Genomic DNA, 20528 nt, shown 5'->3' on the forward strand with positions numbered 1-20528 from the left:
GGAAGTTTAAAAAAGATAATTTCTTCTCTTGTTTCTCCGTGTCAAAGTGCCTTTGTACCGGGGAGACAATTACTTGATGGGGTTTTGGTGTCAAATGAGGTGGTAGATTTTTCTAGAAAGGAAGGGCAGAGTTGTTTTCTTTTTAAAGCAGATTTCGAAAAAGCGTATGATAATGTTGATTGGGATTACTTGAGATTTATATTGGTGAATATGGGTTTTGGCTTGGTGTGGAGGAAATAGATGGAAATTTTATAAATTCACTTTTCTCGGTATTCCGATTGGTGCTAATCCGAGGAATCATGCTTCTTGGGTTCCGCTTGTGGATAAAATGAAGAAAAGTCTTTCGGGGTGGAGAAATCACTTCTTACATCTAGGAGGTAGGATTACTCTCTTGAAATCAATTCTTTGTTCTTTATCCATATTTACTATGTCTTTTTATCTGATGCCTTTGAGAGTTGCCAAAGAGATAAATTCTGTTCAAAGTAATTCTTTATGGGGGGTGTGGACGAAAAGAGGAGAATACATTGGATGGTTTGGAAGAAAGTGTGTTTACCTCGATCTTTAGGAGGTTTGGGAATTAAAAATATTTCGGATTTCAATTTTGCTCTTCTTAACAAGTGGAGATGGAGGATTTTACAAGGTTCCGAGAGTTTTTGGTATGAAGTTTCAAAAGCTCGTTACGGGGACATTTCGACGTTAATTTTCCATGAAGGTAAAAGTGGTAGAATTCTTTCTTCTTTTTCTTGGTGGTGGAAGGACATTCTTAAGTTGGGAAATAATTCTCTAAGCGATCCTTGTCGCACGCTCGCGAAAAAGGAACAGAGTCGCCACTAATATATTTATCCCATAAGGAAAAGGAATATCAGAAAACCTAACAAAGGAAGGAACAAAGTCTTGCGACCAGAGAATCTAGGTACGGGAGTCGGTTACGCGAGGGGAAGGTATTAGCACCCCTCACGCCCATCGTACTCGATGGTATCCACCTATGTTTGTTTCTATCTAAAGGGTGTGTACTATGCCTACCTATATGTGAATGCATGCAAAAAGAAATATGGGGAAAAGAAGGAATTATTTACAATTGTGCTCGTTCAAGCCCCGCGACTTGATGCCTACGTATCCTTTTCAGGAATTAGAGCGTCTTAGTTCGGCTCACATGTTTTTGTTTTGTTTTTGTGTTTTTTAGTTGGGCGGAGTTAACGTTCGCACTCTTGCATAAGGGATCGCCTACGATGCATTTGAGCGGAAATAACATTGCCCTTAAGAAAAAGAGATGAGAGAGAGACTTTGAGCGTTTCGAGGAAATCCCTTAAGCAAGGGAAACTCGAGTTACTCTTTGGTTGGTGTTTTTTAGAAATTAGGAACTTACGCTCGAATGGTTCCCTAAAGCAAGGGAGATCCAAGCACTCGAATGATTCCCTTAGGCAAGGGAGATTCAAGCTTCCATTCCCTTTTTAATGATTTTCACTTTTTTATTAATGTTTTTTAAGTGTTTTCTTTGTATTTTTTAAAGGGATTTTATTTTGATATTTATTAGATGTTTTGATGTTGTAAAAGAAAAAGAATGAAAAAGGGGGACTAGCCTAATTTCTAAGCCTAGAGTTATTCTAATCTAAGTTGTTGTTAACATGGTAATGGGGTCCTAAAAGGAGCATACTAATGATATTAGCAAGGTAGGCCAAAAATATGGCCTAAAACAAGTAACACAACCACACAACAATTATACAAAAAAAGCATTGAAATGGTACAAAACATAAAGGAAATGATTCAAGTATTAGTGCAAAATTAGACTTAAATACTACTATTTTTTATGAGTTTTTTATGAAGGAAAAATGAGCTTCTAAATCAAGCAAAAAGAGATTAAAACCATAAGCCTAAAACTAATATTTTTATGAACATTTTATGTGGGAGATTTTACCGATTATGTCAAAATTAAACTAAACTAACTACTATTTTTATGAGTTTTTAGGTGAAAAATTATCAATTAAAGGAACCAAGATTAATTCCTAAAAATGATCTAAAAACTAACCAAGAAATTTTCTATTGATTTTATTGTCTCTTTTATTATCTAAAAAAAGTATTGTAAAAACTAATTAAAAACCTAAAATCTAGCATGGAAATAATAGGGATCCAGGGGGTGTGAATTGAAGTGGTAGTGTGAAAAGCAATGAGGCGCAGGGCCTAGAAAGTTGGCCCAAAGATTATTTTTGTTGTTCAATTTTCTCTTCATGCCAAAAAAGTGTGGAATGGGCTTACAATGGGGGTGTAGTAATCAGTTTCGTGCATGGCCCGATGTCTGTATATTCAGATTTTGTTTTATTTTCATTACAAAAAAACAATAATACAAAGACAATTAAATAAAAATGAAAAAGGGAAAATCAGAAAGGGATTTAGGTTTACCTCTGAGAATTGAGACGATTGAAATTACTCATGGTTCTTTCTCCCTCCTTCTTACGACCACGACAGCGCGGCGGCAAATTTCCGAGTTCAACTCCGATCAACTCTCTCGGTTATCTCTTCTCAGCCCGCGGTGAAGGTCGATGATGATTCACGTCATGTTGTGATGCAGTGGTCAAATCTTGCGTGATGATGATGACGCTATAGAGATGACATTAATTTCTGCAGAGTTCATGAATTGGAGTCGAAGATTGGTGATGGAGCTTTGAGTTGCGATGAAGATTGATGTCGAAGAGAAGAGGGAAGAGAGATTTGGTTCTGAAGATTTGGATACGAAATAAGCTCATTGAAAGAAGAGCTTCTTCAGGTAATCTTGATTTCACTCATCGTTCTTCACCTTCTTCTATTTCCTTCTTCTTCTTCTTTGTTAATTTTCCCTGAGTTCAGTGGCGGCGTTTGCGTCGTTGTTTTCGAGTTCTGAGAATGAGAGCGTGAGCGAGTGAGATTGTGAAGCTTTATACAGAGTTATTTAGAGAGCATGGAGATAGTTGTTAAGGGATGAAGGTTGAGCTCGGTTGAAGGAGTTTCAGAGGTTGAAACTCCAACAACGGTGGTGATGAGCTTTGGTGAAGGTGAGGGAGAGAGAGAGAGAATCGAGAAGGGAATGAAGGTGATGGTGGATGAGGCGTGAAGGTGATGATGTGTATATATAGAGCACAGGTTCGGGTGATTGTGAGGCTTGGAGTGAGGTTTGGGTGGTGATTAGGATCGGTTTCTGTTAATAAGAGGTTGGGAGTTAGTTATTCAGGTTTGGAGTTTGGTTTGGAGGTTGCTTGAAACCGATTTTCTGTTAGGTTGGTTATGTGAGATGGCATAGTTAGTTATATGGCAGTTAGGAGATTGTTTGATTTGAGTTAACTCTGTTTGTGAAAGTTAGTTATGGGTGTTGTTATGCATTTTGAATCGGTTAGGGGTTAGGAATGTTAACTGCTAGTTAACGGTTTCTGTTAGGGAATTAGTTGGTTAAAGACTGTTAGGTTCTGGTTACAAGTTCAGTTAAGGGTTATAACTCTGTTATACATTTTTGTTCTCAATTTTCTTCCCTTTTTCCATTTGCAGGGCTCGTTTTGGTTTATTTGAAGTATGGTATGTTATTTTGGATTTGAATGAGGTATGGAATGTACTGCAAACTGATGCCATAGATTATTTTGTGACGGGACTGATTTTGTGATGGGTAAATGTGTGATGGTTGTATGTATAATGGGCTGAATTTTTGAATTGTGTTATGTTTCATGTGAATGCGATGATACAGGGCAGCTGTAATGGATTAAGACTGGTTGGAATATTTGAGTTCTATGGCGACTGTTAGGGAAAGATTTGGTTTGTTAATTGAACTGTTTTGAGTCATGTATAGGCAGATGTAATTTTGTTTGCTAACTTTCTCCTTTTGTTTTGAATTGGTATGGATTATGATGTGGTTTTATATGTGCAGGGCATAAGTTTTAACCGTGTGGGGCTGACAGAATGGTTTTGTATTTTTCCTTTTGGTTTAAAGTTGCAGGGCTGACAGTATAAGGTTTGAATGATGGAGCTTGGATTTTTAGAAGGAAATATGATTTCTATGCATTTGTAATTTTATGAGTAGTAGGTGTTGTAATGGATTTATAAACATGTGCACTGGTTTATGCTGGTTTTTATTTATGATGATGCAGGTTTGGAATAATGGCAGCATGAGACAAATGGGAACAAAGTCTCAAAGATGAAGAGAAATTGAAGATTAACATGGGGAGCGGGTTTTAGGACATTTTTGGTCAGAGGTCAAATGGTTAAAGGGTGGGTTTTGACTTTGGTCAACTATTTGACCAAAAAGTCAATAGTTGACTAAAGTCAACCATAGGTCAAAAAATGTAAATTCTCGTAATGATGTATTTTATTTGGATTTTGTAACGGAAATTGGACTTTTGTAATTGACCTTTGAGAAATGTAATGTACTCTTTCAAGTAAATATGAATTTTTCTTTTCTCTCCAATGCCTTTATTTGAATTTTCAATCCTTCTTCAATTTGCCTCTTTGAAAATGATTCATGTTGTTCTAAGATTCTATTTTCCACACTCTGCGCTTTAATACCCAAACAACATCAAACCCATAACTTGCAACAGAGATCAGACCTTTTAATCACGACTCGTAGCACTATCCGCTTAGATGCACCAAGTTGATGACTTTTAATGGAAACACTTTGAATGAACCAATGCTTGTTAGCATAATTAATTTGTCCAAAATAATCACTGCTCTCAACCATAATACCATGAAGATCATCACACCATAAAGATCATCACGCATAGGGAAATAAGCCCCTATCTTTGTTCTTGATGAAATCGGATGAAGAAGTAGCCTTTGTAACTTGATGAGAAAGAAGTCCACAGTACCCATATTTCAAAATCTTGACTCCACAGTCCACTACTCAAAAAAGAACCAACGGAATCAAGCTTGAGTGGAGTAGAAGCTCTAATTTCCAAGATCCTTTATCCCATGTCAAATTTATTGATTAATGATGCATGCTGTGTTAGATGACTTAATGGGAGGTATGTACATGAATGCAAAGCCTAAGCCAGGTGAAGGTGAAAGGGTAGGACAAATTTGGGGTATGACAGCTGCCCCTATTTAATCGTCTTAAACTTGAAGGTGAGATTGGCGCTAGCCTTTCGAACATTCGAGGTAGAAGAAGATTAAATATCAAAGTACCAGAAATTTGTCCTAAAGAGAAGATGATGTAAGTGTTATCCTTATTTTGTTTTGATATCTGCTGGGGAAAGATATTTTTTTTGTTTTTTCTGGTGGAAAAGTTTATGGTGAGTGGTTGAAATGGGATAGCTTGTAACGTGGTAACGGTGCCAATAAAGGTTTTCAAAGAGAATGGTTGTATGAGACAATGACTGAAAGGAAAATATCTCGTGCGATCTACGACTCAACATTGGGAGAAGATCTCGTACGATCTTCAAGACTGAAAGGAAAGAGATCTCGTGCGATCTATGACTCAACATCGGGAGAAGATCTCGTACGATCTTCAAGACTGAAAGGAAAAAGATCTCGTGCGATCTATGACTCAACATCGGGAGAAGATCTCGTACGATCTTCAAGACTGAAAGGAAAAAGATCTCGTGCGATCTATGACTCAACATCGGGAAAAGATCTCGTACAATCTTCAGGACTGAAAGGAAAAAGATCTCGTGCGATCTATGACTCAACATCGGGAGAAGATCTCGTACGATCTTCAGGACTGAAAGGAAAAAGATCTCGTGCGATCTAAGACTCAACATCATGAGAAGACCTCGTACGATCTTCAGGACTGAAAGGAAAAAGATCTCGTGCGATATAAGACTCAACATCATGAGAAGACCTCGTACGATCTTCAAGACTGAAAGGGAAGAGATCTCGTGTGATCTATGACTCAACAACAACTCGACATTAGGAGAAGATCTCGTACGATCTTCAGGACTGAAAAGAAAAGATCTCGTGCGATCTGTGACTCAACATCGGGGTGAGAATAACAAACTCACGACTCACAAGAATTGAAGAAGGATAAACATCAACAATGAGGTTGGAGAAGGAGAAGATTATCGATATTACTGAGGCTGGGGATTGGGAATTGGGTTTGAAATGGTTTGCCAGGACGGGAATTGGGCTTTGAAGGGGTTTGCCAGGTTGGGAACTGGGCTTTGAAAGGGTTTGCCAGGTTGGGAACTGGGCTTTGAAATGGTTCGAAGGTCGGAAGGCAAAGGATTCACAACACGGGGGTTGGACCTGAAATTTTGTCCGCATGAGGGAAGGGGACCACAGAGACTAGTGACGACTAGACTCGATCAAAAGACATCGGTAAACATTGAAGAATCACGAAGATGTTGATGCTTGCGAAGCATAAGAATTACATTAATCCCTCAGGCCAAAGGCGGGGTGTAACTCTTCAAGAGCGACAATCGTTCGAATTGCCACACATCGAGTATGGTTATTCAAACGATTAAAAAATAAGATGGGTTGAATGCCCACCCTCATTCGCACTCTAATTTGCACGCAGCACACGGGAAATAACCACGATAAGACTAGTAACGACTAGACCCGACAAGAAGATGATAGTAACCATTGGAGATTACGGAGATATCGATGCTTACGAAGCGTAAGAATTACATTAATCCCTCAGGCCAAAAGGCGGGGTGTAACCCTTCAAGAGCGGCAATCGTTCGAATTGCCACACACTAAGTATGGTTATTCAAACGATTGAAAAATGAGATGGGTTGAATGCCCACCCTCATTCACGCTCTAATCTGCACGCAACATACGGGAAATAACCTCGGAGACAACGATTCTGACGAAGAAAGACATTGTATCCGATCCATATTATAGAGAGAAGATGAGGCTTCTTCCGGGGATATATATTATTTCATACCTTCTAGGCACATACAAACTGGCTTATGCATTGATGCATGTTTGGAATTTTTGTATGGCGTAATGCTCCATTTTGATGGATATACTACGCTTTTGAGGATGCAATGTTATATGCAATGGATACTATATGCAGAGTGCCAAATAAAGGCGTTAGTGAGGTAAACACCAGGGAGAATCCCCTTAGTGTTAAGGACCATGTGGAGGTGCCAATAGATATTGGACTTTGATTTGTAAGATGCTCCTTCTTCGACTTGAAGAAAAAATCCTGACTTCTCACCATGTGCCACTGCTTGGAGGATTTTCAGCTTGAGGAGATTCCCTCGATTCACCATGTTGGGGATGAGAGATCCATATAAGAAGCCTAGATGGGGGAAGTAGAGCAACTCCTAGGAGAAATAAACTCCTATGCTTGAGGGACGGAACAAACTCTCAGGAGAAATGAACTCCTATGATTGGGGAGATGTCGCGGGCGAAAAATCGTTTTTGTGTTCCTCTTTTTTGTGGATGAGACACCTGATGCCTTCTTTGGGCTCGAGTGCTCAAAAAAATGATTTTTCTTTTGTACCGACCAAACTTTTTATTGTTTCAAAAGAGGAAAAGGAAAAAAGCTGCAATAACCTAAAAGTGGGGGGAGAGATCTTTGGGTAAGAGGGTTGGTTATACGAAGGGAAGGTATTAGCACCCAACGTATCTATAGTACTCTATAGGTTTCTTTGTTATGTTTATTCCATTCTTGTTGTGGTGGAGGTTCTTGTGAAAAAGAGGTGGGACCTAAGGTGTTTGTTTGATTATGCTCGCAAAGATCATCGCGATCCTCTGCATACATATCCCCTAGAGGGAATCAGAGCATCTGTAGCTCGGGGTCTACGGGTGCTAAGGTTTGAATGGTTTTTTTGTTTTGTTTTGCTCGCCAAGGATCGACCTTGTGCCTACGTATTCTCAAAGGGATGTTGAGAAAGTCAGAGCAATCGTAGTTCCCACTTATGCTAGTGGAAGCAAAGGAAAATAGACAAATGTCGTCTAAATGCTAGATGTATCTAATCTATATCATCACATACATCTGTTTGTTTTTGTTTAAAAATCTTTTCATTATAAGCCCGGGGCCATGCCACTTAGGGTGCTTAGAATGATAAAGATGTTTTTGTTTGTTTAACCAGCCTTGTGGCAAAAGTTTCAATGAAGTCAGCCTTGTGACAAAAACTTTGATTAATCAGCCAGCCTTGTGGCAAAAGTTTCAATGAAGTCAGCCTTGTGACAAAAACTTTGATTAATCATCCAGTACGGTGGTAAAACAGTTTGATTGATTAGCCAGCCTTGTGGCAAAGAAGTTTGATTGATTGATTGATTGATTGTTTGTGATGATATATAAGAGATACTCCTAGCATAGAGATGAAAAATGTCTAATCTCCTAGGGTATTTGTTTTGGATATTGGGGATGCTTATAAGAAGCCCGTGGGTCCTTGTACGAAGCCCAAGAGGAGGCTATCCGAGGGTCCTTGCATTGTAAGCCCAAGAGGAGGCTATGGGAGGGACAATCCAGGGTCCTTGCATTGTAAGCCCAAGAGGAGGCTATGGGAGGGACACTCGTTTGTACAAAGCCCAAGGGGAGGCGTGGTATAGTTGGTTTGAGCTCTTAGAGCGATTTCACCGGGAAACCATACTCTATGTCCTAACCTAAACTAGTGGAGATTCTTTGCACGAAGCCCAATAGGAGGCTATGGGGAACCTAGTGTTGTACTAAGTTGAACAAGCACACATATCACACATATGAACAAACATGAACAAGTATGAACAAATATGAACAAACATGAACAATTACCAAAGTGCGTGTATATAATGGAGTTTATGAAGGAAATATACCTGTAGGCATGATCCATTTGTATACACAGGGCTCGGGACTCACACTCGGGGAGAGGTCCATTTGAGTTTATTCAAAGCTATGTAAACAGGTATTCACAAAGGGGCTCGGGACTTATACCTACATGGAGGCCCATGGTATATTTTTGGGAAGATTTAAAGAAACCTTCGTTTTTGGTTTGTTATTAAAGTTAAAAATCAAACTGATCGAGATATGTACAAAAGGCGTACAATGAAATACCTAATTTCATGTACTGGAATGGGTATGTACAAAAGGGGCTTGGGACTTATACCTACGTGGAGGCCCGTGTTTTATTTACAAAACATGGTTGACTGTTTATTTACAGACACGTTGTTTTAAAAAAAACGGTTTGAAGATTTGTTTTGAAAGAGTTTTCTGTACAAAGAAAAACTGTATAAAGAAAAGGAAAGGGACTTATACTCTCTAATATTCGAGAGGCCCATGTTTTATTTTCATAAAACATGGTGGATGGTTTAAAAAAAAGAGTTGAGAGATTTGTTTGTAAAAAAACTGTTTGGAAGTTTATTTGGAAAAAGTTTTCTGTTAAAACAAAAACTGTACAAAGAAAGACGAAAGGGACTTATACTCTCTAATATTCGAGAGGCCCCACATCGTTTTGAAAATCAATTGATCAATTAAAAAGATTTAATCAATAGTTTCCTTTGAAAATCAAAAAGAAATGGTTTACCGTTTTTGAAAAGAATCGTGATCGCGCGTTTTTAAACAATTTGAATTTTGGAAGAAATCAATTTAATCAAGATAAACAAGAAGATTGTCTTCAATTAACACTTAGATGATTAGGGTTTGCTTCAAAAAATATTTACAAGTGATTAAATTTGAAAATCAAATGAAAAAACAATATTTAAAAGTATTAAAATTACTTAAAAACAAGTCATTTTAAAACCAATTAAAAATGTATCAAATAAATATTTTTTGATGATTTTTTTTAACATTGTCAAAATATGTATATTAAATAAAGAGTGTAAAAAAAAAATGAAGTGAAAATAATGAATTTTGATTGGTTAAATGAGTGGTTAAAGTTTGTTAAAAAATGAAAGAAAATAGGTTGCAAAAAAAATGGTTTTGTCTCCAATAGGGCTTGAACCCACGCCCTCTCTCTCACATGCCAAAACCTGGACCAACTGAGCCACGCTTGTGGCTTGTTATACATACGCTTCCAGTTCAATATATTTTAAAACAACAATTTGAATTTTCTGAACCAAAAAAACGCGCCAAGAACACAACCCTAACTGATTTTCAAAATTCTTCAAAACTGTGTTGTTTTGATCAATCAAAGGGTCCATCTCACTCGGTTTTTCACGAGGAACATGATGGTGGTCTTATAATTCATTTATTTTTACTCTAAAGGGGTCAATTTTGTGATGAACACGAAGAACCCTAAAACTGAAATTCAATGTGAAATCGTGTATGATCATGATATGATGCAATTGATTGAGGGTTAATGATCCTCATAGGTGCAGAAACAAGATGGTATGCTCATATTTCATTTATGATGCATGTATGATAGAGTTTGAAGTTCATGAGCACTTACCTCAAAAACGGCCAAACTGGAAATTGAAATCGTGCCTGGAGGTGTTACAGATGTTGTTTCTTGATCTGGACAGCATCAATGGACCCTATGGAACATGTTTGAATGCTTGGAACAGTTTGAATTCAGTTGAGCAAGGCCATGGAACCTGAACTGCAGTTGCTTGGAGTGAGAATCGAATCTGATGATGGAGGTGTTTCAGATCATGGATAATGGTTGGAACAGTTCATATGAAGTATATGGAGTGTGTTTGGATGGTTAGATTGGACAGATATGGCCTGGTATGAGAATTGATATGTTAAGGCTCATTTTATGCAAATATGGTGGTTGAAGAGTGATTCTGAGATTTAGGGTGATTTGGGGTGTGTGAGTTGATCAAACACATCATATTTGATGTTTATGAGATGTTAGAACCATCACTTTGGCCATAACTCAAAGGGTTTGGAGGTTGAGTTTTCTACCTCTTTGAAAACTATGAAACTTGCAATTCAAGAAAGAAGAGAGAAAACCTATAATTGTGAGGTTTTGGTGTGTTTTTGAATGGAGTTTGGACCTCTATTTATAGGCCAAGGATTCTGAACTCCAAGCTTTTGCAAGTTGATCAAGAATGATGATTTGGCTTAAGAGATAAAATGGAATCTTTTACATTAAATGCAAATGGTTAAAAGTGACTAAACCATGGTTAAATTCCAAGCTTCCTATCCTCTTCCATTCTGATCTTTAAATCAGAAAATATCTTCAATCATTGCATCTATGCATCATTATTTGGATCATTTGGCAATTTGGTTCAAAACTTTGGCAAAATGACTTGAAATTTCAAGTGAAAAGTTCACTAATGGCAAAATTCAAAACCATAGCTACACTCCATATTTTTTCATGCTCTTGGACATTTTGGAAAGCTCATATTACATACTTCAAAACCCTAGTTGGAAGTTTCTTCAAGATCCTTAAGGAAGTGGGTGAAAAAGATCCATGAACTTTGAGAAAAATGAAGTTTTAAGTGAAACTTTCAAAAAGTACCAACTTTGAAGCACCATATCTCTTAAATGGTTGATCTTATGGAAAAAATTTATATGTGTCAAAGTTGTTGATTGGATCAAAATCTACAACTTTCATGTTGGAAGTTTTTTTCAGTTTGTAGGTGAAATTTTGAGAAATTCCCTTTCAAAGTTTGGAAAAAACCATGAAAAACACTTAGAAAAATTTTCTAAGTATGAAAGTCAAACTTTGACTTTTTGATTCTTGATTGATTTTCTTGATTTTTCTTGATCAAATGACTTCATATATCATATATTGATGATTCAAAACTTCAAAAGTCATGGTTGACCAAAATTCCCCAAAAGTCAATGGTGATCTTGTACAGTTGACTTTTTCAGACGAATCGCGTTTCTGGAGATTTCAAATGAAACAGGCTATCCTCATCAAATGAATGGTATGAATGGATCACATTGAGGCATTAGAGGATATTGAGCCATGGTTTGAGTTGTGGCACCATGTCCTGATTAAAAAGTCAGTTGTTCAGTGAATTAGGTCAAAAAACCCTAATTGTCGACCTGATGAAATTGATGACTGTAGGTCTTGAATTGAGATGCAATTTCCATGGGATATTGTCATAGGGATTATTTGAGGATGATTGAAACCTTTGATTGACTTCCTGGGGGTTTTTATGGTTTCCCAAATGTGATCCCTGATTTCAGTCCCTGATAGTTCAAAACCCTGATCTGAGGATTTGTCTGATCAATCTTTGTGTAGGAGATGTTCTGAGCCAATGGATTAGGTCAAAGTGATGCACTTGGGGTCTTGAGGTCATGTCCCAAGCCATTAGGTCAAATTCTGAGCAAAAGTCAGGAGTATGCTATCTTCAGTCAAAACCCTAATTTAGTCGATTCAGAGCCTTTGAGCTTGTTGAGGTGAATCTCTGAGGACCAAATGTTGATTGTTGATGAAGATAGTTCTTTTGAGATGAAGGGAGAACAAAACCCTATTTGATTGTTACTTGTACTGATGAGCGATTTCCTGATTAAATCCTGCTGAGTCACAAGTAACAAACACAAGCTATGCAGTTTGTTAGAGATGCAAATGATGCATATGCAGATGATATGAGGTGGTATCTTAGGTCAAAAATTGGGGTATGACAGATGCCCCTATTTAAGTTTCTTCAACCTGAGACATGAAGATTGAAAATCTTCGTTTTGATAGGGTGGAAGAGACTTAAATATCAGAAGACGCAAATTTTGGACCTAAGATACCAAAATTGCGAATGATGCAAGGATATCTTTTACCGAGGGAATATCAAAACTGACTCCACTGGGGAAAAGAGATTAGGGAAGGATGTCCCAATCCGTTTTAGGAAGAGAATCCGTTTTGTCTTTTTGGGAAAGCAAGCGTATGCTTCACCTGGGAATGATAGCTTTGTAAGAAAAGCTTACCTATCGACATTACCGACTATCTGCATGGGGATAGACTTGTTTAATAATGCGAAGGTGAAAGGTATGAAACTGTGTTACCGACTATCAGCATGGTGATAGACTTGACAAGATAAAAGAGTTTCAATGTTTGGTTAATATTACCGACTATCAGCCTTGTGATAGACATGTTTAATAATATAACCAGAACAAAAGGTTACCGACTACCAGCCTTGTGATAGTGGTTTTGAAGACATGATCCATTATCAGCCGAGTGATAAAATGATTCTGGAGACTTTGCTAGGGAAATTACTGGTTATTCAGCCTTGTGAACAGTAATAAGGCCCTGATTGTCAAATGGTCTTCATGATTGATTTCCTTGAGAGGAAAAAGCTTTTGAAAGAGACATAAGCCGCTCAGATGATAAGGCTATTGCTTATTGTCTGTTTTTTTCACGACTCTATTTGAGGAATCGGAATTTGAATCTTTGGTAAAGACAGGGTTCTAACCAAGAATGAATTGGAAAGAAACAGTCAAACAAGACTTTGTACCCATGAGGAATGAACTCGAATGGGTATTTTCTCCTTCGTTTTAGAGAGGAGAAAACTAAAGCAACCTTCTTCCACGAGGAATGATCTCAGTGGAGAACTGGAGAAAGAATATGTTCTTTTCTGCTTATGGGTGACAACCTACTTGGAGAGATGACACGCCCATATTTGTTTCTTCTTTTTTCTTTTTTTCTTTTTGAGGATAGATATATCCTAAACAAGTGATTCTAAATCAAACATTGAAAAATGCAAGAATGCATAAATGATGCAAATATGTATGAATGATGAATGTCATGAATGTCGCATGCATGCTAACAATACTGACAGACAAAGAAGTATATACTGGAGAGAGACCGACGTCGCAATACAACCAGATACTTGGCAAATGTTTTTCAACATGGTGTAGATAACACGGGTGATGAATGGTGTTGCGTGCTTTAAACTTCTCTGGGGAAGATAAGCATCTTTACTGAGATGGAAGAGCTTCTTTACTGGAGATTGGAAATCTTCGTTACCGGGGATAAAAGACCTTCTTCACTGGGGATAGAAGAGCTTCTTTACCTCGAGGGGTAATTGCTTCAAGAATTCTTTTCTGGGACAAGAATACCGTTGTCTCAACAATTTTCTGGGAGAATCCTTTTTGTTCATCCTATGGAGACGACTGCTGATGTTCCCTCCGTTGTTCACAACTCAAAGGAAAATTTCGCTTTTATTTTGAAAAAGAAAAGTGAAGTAAATTCATTTAAAACTTATTTTTCTTTTTTTTGTTTCAAAAGTGAATAACACAATTAAAGCGTCATTTTGCAAGCTGAAAGAAATTAAAGATTGCAAACAAAATGGGCACAAGGCTCAAATTTTTTTAATAAGATGGTAATCAGCTAAAGGCGTGATTCCATAGAGTATTTACAAAAGTTGGAAACGGTAATTATGCGGAAAAGGCTACATTGAAAGCAATAACCACTATTCCCCCTAACAACTTTGAGTTCCAACTGTGCTTGTTGCTTCAGATTGACAATGATTTGATTGAAGATCCTTTGATGAAGTACAGACTCTTCAGGTGACGAAGTATAGACTAATGCAGTTACTTTGTCATAAATCCCTAATTTTTGCCTAGATTGCCCTTTCAGGTTTTCAATCTACCAGGATGAATTTTTTCTGTTTATTGTCTCTAATTTTTGCCTGGACCGCCCTTTCGGGTTTTCAGTCCACCGAGACGCTCATTTTTGCCTAAGTCGCCCTTTGCGGGTTTTCGACTTACCGAGCTGTTCTTTTTGTATTTTTTAGACAAAGTATCTCTTGACTGCATCAGCATTCACAGGATGTGGGAGTTCATCACCATCCATGGTTGCAAGAATCATGGCGCCGCCAGAAAATGTTCTTTTGACAACATACGGGCCTTCGTAATTAGGAGACCATTTGCCCCTAGAATCTGGTTGAAAAGACAAGATCTTTTTAAGCACGAGGTCGCCTTCTTGAAATTCACGAGGTCGAACCTTTTTGTTGAAAGCTTGTTTCATCCTTGCTTGGTATAACTGTCCATGGCATAGAGCAGTCATACGTTTTTCTTCGATTAAATTCAACTGATCGTATCTGCTTTGACACCATTCAGCCTCTGATAACTTAGTCTCCATGAGGACTCTCATTGATGGTATTTCAACTTCTACGGGGAGCACAGCTTCCATGCCGTATACTAGAGAAAAGGGAGTTGCCCCTGTTGAAGTACGCACTGAAGTGCGGTACCCATGTAAAGCAAATGGCAGCATTTCGTGCCAGTCTTTGTAAGTGACGACCATTTTCTGGACGATCTTCTTAATGTTCTTGTTGGCAGCTTCAACGGCGCCGTTCATTTTTGGTCTGTAAGGAGAAGAGTTATGATGCTCAATCTTGAATTCCTCACACAATTCTTTCATCATCTTGTTATTCAGGTTTGAACCATTGTCAGTAATGATCTTGCTGGGAATACCATATCGACAAATGATGTTATTCTTGATAAACCTCACAACCACTTGTCTTGTAACATTGGCGTAAGATGCTGCTTCGACCCATTTGGTGAAGTAATCAATTGCTACTAAGATGAAACGATGACCGTTTGAAGCTTTCGGTTCGATCATTCCAATCATGTCGATACCCCACATGGAGAAAGGCCACGGAGATGAGAGAACGTTGAGTAGAGTCGGTGGTACATGGATCTTATCTGCGTAGATCTGGCACTTGTGACATCTCTTCACGTGTTTGCAACAATCAGATTCCATTGTCAACCAATAGTATCCTGCTCTTAAGATCTTTTTGGACATTGCATGCCCATTTGAATGAGTTCCAAAGGACCCTTCATGCACTTCATGCATTAACATGTCTGCTTCGTGTCTATCCACGCATCTGAGCAAAACCATGTCGAAATTTCTTTTGTATAGCACATCTCCGTTCAGGAAGAAACTGCCAGAAAGTCTCCTTAGAGTTTTCTTATCTTTGTTTGATGCCCCAAGCGGGTACTCTTGAGTTTGAAGGAAACGTTTGATGTCGTGAAACCACGGTTTATCATCGATGACTGCTTCAGTTGCAAACACATAGGCGGGCCTTTCAAGGCGCGTAATTCTGACTTTAGGCACATCATTCCAGTGACTGACTTTGAACATGGAAGATAGAGTAGCCAAGGCGTCTGCCATTCGATTCTGATCTCGAGGTATATGATGCAATTCAACCTTGTTGAAGAAAGTCAACAGACGTCTTGCATAATCTCTGTAAGGAATTAAGCCAGGGTGGTAAGTTTCCCACTTGTCTTTGATTTGGTTGATCACGAGAGCTGAATCTCCATATATGTCTAGGATCTTGATCCTTAAGTCAATGGCTTCTTCGAGACCCATGATACAAGCTTCATATTCTGCGATGTTGTTGGTGCACTCAAATAACAATCTGGCAGAGAATGGGATATGAGTACCCTTGGGAGGGATGATGATTGCCCCAATTCCATTGCCAAAAGCGTTTACTGCTCCATCAAAAATTAGGCCCCATCTTGATCCAGGCTCAGGACCTTCTTCAGGTAACGGTTCGTCACAATCTTTCATCTTCAAGTACAAGACATCTTCGTCAGGAAAGTCAAACTTGAGAGATTGATATTCATTAATTGGTTGATGCGCCAAGTGATCGGCGAGAATGCTTCCTTTGACCGCTTTTTGAGCACGGTGCTCAATGTCATACTCAGATAACAGCATTTGCCATCGGGCAATCCTTCCTGTTAAGGCAGGCTTTTCAAAGACGTACTTGATCGGATCCATTTTGGAGATTAACCAAGTAGTATTGTTGATCATGTATTGGCGGAGACGTTTTGAAGCCCAAGCCAAAGCACAACACGTTTTTTCGAGCATGGAGTAACGAGACTCACAGTCTGTGAATTTCTTACTCAGGTAATAGATGGCATGCTCCTTCTTACCAGTTTCATCCTGCTGCCCAAGCATACAACCCATGGATTCTTCTAACACAGTAAGGTACATGATTAACGGTCTTCCTTCAACTGGAGGAATCAATATTGGTGGTTCTAACAGGTACTCTTTGATACTGTCGAACGCTTTTTGGCAATCTTCAGTCCATACAACCCCTTGATCTTTGCGGAGAAGCTTGAAAATTGGCCCACATGTAGCAGTCATTTGAGAGATAAATCTGGAGATATAGTTCAATCGTCCGAGAAATCCTCTTACTTGTTTTTCAGTTTTTGGTGCAGGCATCTCTTGAATAGCTCTGACTTTGTCGGGATCTACTTCAATACCTCTTTGGCTGACAATGAAACCCAAGAGTTTTCCAGATCTAACCCCAAAAGTACATTTGTTAGGATTCAAGCGAAGCTGATATTTCCTTAGTCGTTGAAACAACTTCAAAAGGTATTCAATATGTTCTTCTTCTGTGCTGGACTTGGCTATCATGTCGTCCACATAAACTTCAATTTCTTTATGCATCATGTCATGAAAGAGAGTAGTCATTGCCCTTTGGTAAGTTGCACCTGCGTTCTTTAATCCAAACGGCATCACTTTGTAGCAAAAGGTACCCCATGGGGTGATGAAAGATGTCTTCTCCATGTCTTCGGGAGCCATCTTGATCTGATTATAACCGGAGAAACCGTCCATGAAGGAAAAGACGTTGAACTTAGCGGTGTTATCAACCAGCATGTCGATATGCGGTAATGGAAAGTCATCTTTTGGACTGGCCTTATTCAGGTCACGGTAGTCAACACACATTCTGACTTTGCCATCTTTCTTCGGAACTGGCACTATGTTGGCTAACCATTGAGGATACTCTGAGGTGACAAGAAAACCTGCGTCGAGTTGCTTTTGAACTTCCACTTTGATCTTGTTAGCCATATCAGGGTGAGTCCTTCGCAATTTCTGCTTAACCGGCGGACATTCTGGCTTCAATGGCAAGTAATGCTGAACAATATTGGTATCCAACCCAGGCATGTCTTGGTAGGACCAGGCAAACACGTCAACATATTCTTTGAGAAGGTCTGTCAACTTACTCTTGATATCAGCATCAAGCAGCGATCCAATGGTCACTTCTTTTTTGTCTTCTTCAGAACCCAAGTTGATCTTTTCTAAAGGCTCTTTGTGAGGCAGAATGGCTCTTTCCTCGTGCTTAAGTAACCGAGAGATCTCGTTCGGGATCTCTTCTTCTTCCTCTTCTTCGGCTTCGAACACAGGAAACTCAAAGTTGGGAGAGGGCATAGGGTTATTGCATTCAATGGGTTTATCAATAGTAAATCTGCACATGTGATTTATATCTACTTTAGAAAATTTTATGAATGCAAGAGTGTATGCAGATTTTTTTTGGAAAAGTTTTTTTTTATTTTTGGGTTTTTTAGGATTACCATTTCCAGAAAAAGCAAAAATAAAACATATAATGTAGGGAATTCAAAATGACGCTTTATTTATGATTCATTTTTGAAACAAAGCCCTAAACACAAACTCATTTGTCTTGGGCAGGACAAAGAGGGAAACTTTTAAAACAAAGCCCTATACACAAAGTTATTTGGGCGGAACATTTAAAAGCAAAGCCCTATAAAACATCTCTCTGCTTTGGGCAAGGCAAGAGGTCAAAATAACAGCGAGGTGATTACTTTGAGCGGCGAACAACATCTGGAACGTCGACAGCTTTCCAGTAGCAACGAACTCCTCTGTGTATTATGTATTCAGGAAAATTCTCCCCAGAATTATCTTCAGTATTGACATTGACCGCTGGTCGAGCAGGATTTGAAGGTCCTGGTTTATCACCCTTGTTCTTTGTAGAGTTGAAACGGTCTTCTTCTACTTCTTGAAGAGCATAAGACGAGTCACAATCTTCAGAATTTTCAGGATGTGTTTCCCAGTCTTCAGGATGAAGAGACTCATTGTCAGCGACACTTTCTGAGTCAGTTGCGGGACCATCTTCCCCTTCATCTTCAAAAATGGCATTTATGTGATAATAACCATCTTCAGGATTATGAACCTTGGCAGATACATCGAATCCGAAATCTTCAGTAACTTCAGGCTGCTGAGAAAATTGACAGGGCTGATAAGCCTCTTCTGGTTGACTATTATATTCAAAGGAATCTCCCCATCCAGTTGGTTGGATATCCTCAATCGCAATCTTGTAACTTTCAGGTGCAGTATATTTCACCATATAATCAAATTTTCCACTTGGTTGTCCCAAAGTGTCCCAGATTTCTGCAGGAACAGGTTCAGTTTCATCGCCTTTGGATTTCTCTGAAGGAGGATGTGGTTCTTCCTGAGATATGTATCCCGAGTCATTAAGATAACATTTCCATTCTTCTTCAGGATCAGGTAGACCTTCTTCGATGCATTCCTCAATAAGGACATTGACCTCTTGAGGAATTGGGTTAAGGAACCCTCCACTATGGAACGTTTCTTTGATCGGACGAAGGGTTTCATCCTTCTTAGTGCAGTTTGAGAATGTCGGTGAACATCCGAGTCCTGCTCTAGTTTCATTCTTGGTCGGGATCACAACTTGCCCCCAGCCAGTGGTAGTTCCATCTTTCACTACTTTTACCGCCTCTTTGTATGAAGAGATCGATGCTTTCTTCTTGGAAGATTCGTCTTCTAAAGAGAGACCTTGGAACTGAGTTCCTTCCTCATTATCGGCACTTATGAAAGAGAAATTGGATAAATGACTCACCATCAAGGCTTGTTCTCCACTTATTGTTACCAATTTTCCATTTGTTACAAACTTTAACTTTTGATGGAGCGTAGAAGTCACTGCCCCTGCTTCGTGGATCCATGGTCGTCCTAACAGACAGCTATAAGCAGCTTGAATGTCCATGACCTGGAAGGTGATTTGAAATGTATGTGGACCAATTGTCATGGGAAGGTTGACTTCACCAATAACAGATTTTCGCGATCCATCAAATGCTTTGACAACTACACCACTGAACTTCATAGGCATTCCTTGGTAAGACAAGCGAGCAAGAGTCGTCTTTGGCATCACATTCAAGGAAGATCCGGTGTCTACTAACACATTGGACAAAGAGTCTGACTGACAGTTCATAGAAATGTGTAAAGCAAGATTGTGATTTCTGCCCTCCTCGGGGAGTTCTTCATCACAGAAGCTTAAATTGTTGCAAGCAGTTATGTTGGCTATTATCCCATCAAAGTGATCAACAGTCACAACATGATCTACAAAAGCTTGATCTAAGACCTTCATCAGGGCTTCCCTGTGGGCTTCAGAGTTTAACAGCAATGAAAGTATTGAGATTTTTGAAGGAGTCTGCATGAGCTGATCCACAATCTTGTATTCACTTCTTTTGATAAGCTTCAAAATTTCATCAAAGTCTGGATTGACATTGGTTCCACTGGATTGGCCAATATCAATGTTTGTATTACTGACAGGAGTTTCCTCAGGATTCCCTACTGGCGTATTGACAGGATTTTGCCTGGTTGCAGGAACAACAGGCTGCTTTGGAGGTAGTGGAGTATACACACGCCCACTTCTTGTTACACGACTTACATCAGCGATGTTTACGACAGATGAAAGAGTTGGTAAAGGAACTTCTTGTCCGTCCTTTATCATTGTGGCATTGTAGTTGTATGGAACTGCCTTGTCAGAGTCATAAGGAACAGGTCCAGGTAAACAAATGATCAAAGGAGCAATAGGAACCTTCGGCTTGTTGTAAGTAACTTCAATGCGTTCAGGCATGTTGAAATGAGGAACGATGACGTTAACTGTAGGCATTTCCGAGTTGATATCTGAGACTAAAAGCTCATGCGGATAACATCCTATCTGTCGCACCCCAATTTTTGACCTAAAATCTCGCGTTCCATCCGCATCATTTGCAT

The sequence above is a fragment of the Vicia villosa genome, linkage group LG4 (assembly GCF_029867415.1).
Source record: "Vicia villosa cultivar HV-30 ecotype Madison, WI linkage group LG4, Vvil1.0, whole genome shotgun sequence".
NCBI classification, from domain to species: domain Eukaryota; kingdom Viridiplantae; phylum Streptophyta; class Magnoliopsida; order Fabales; family Fabaceae; genus Vicia; species Vicia villosa.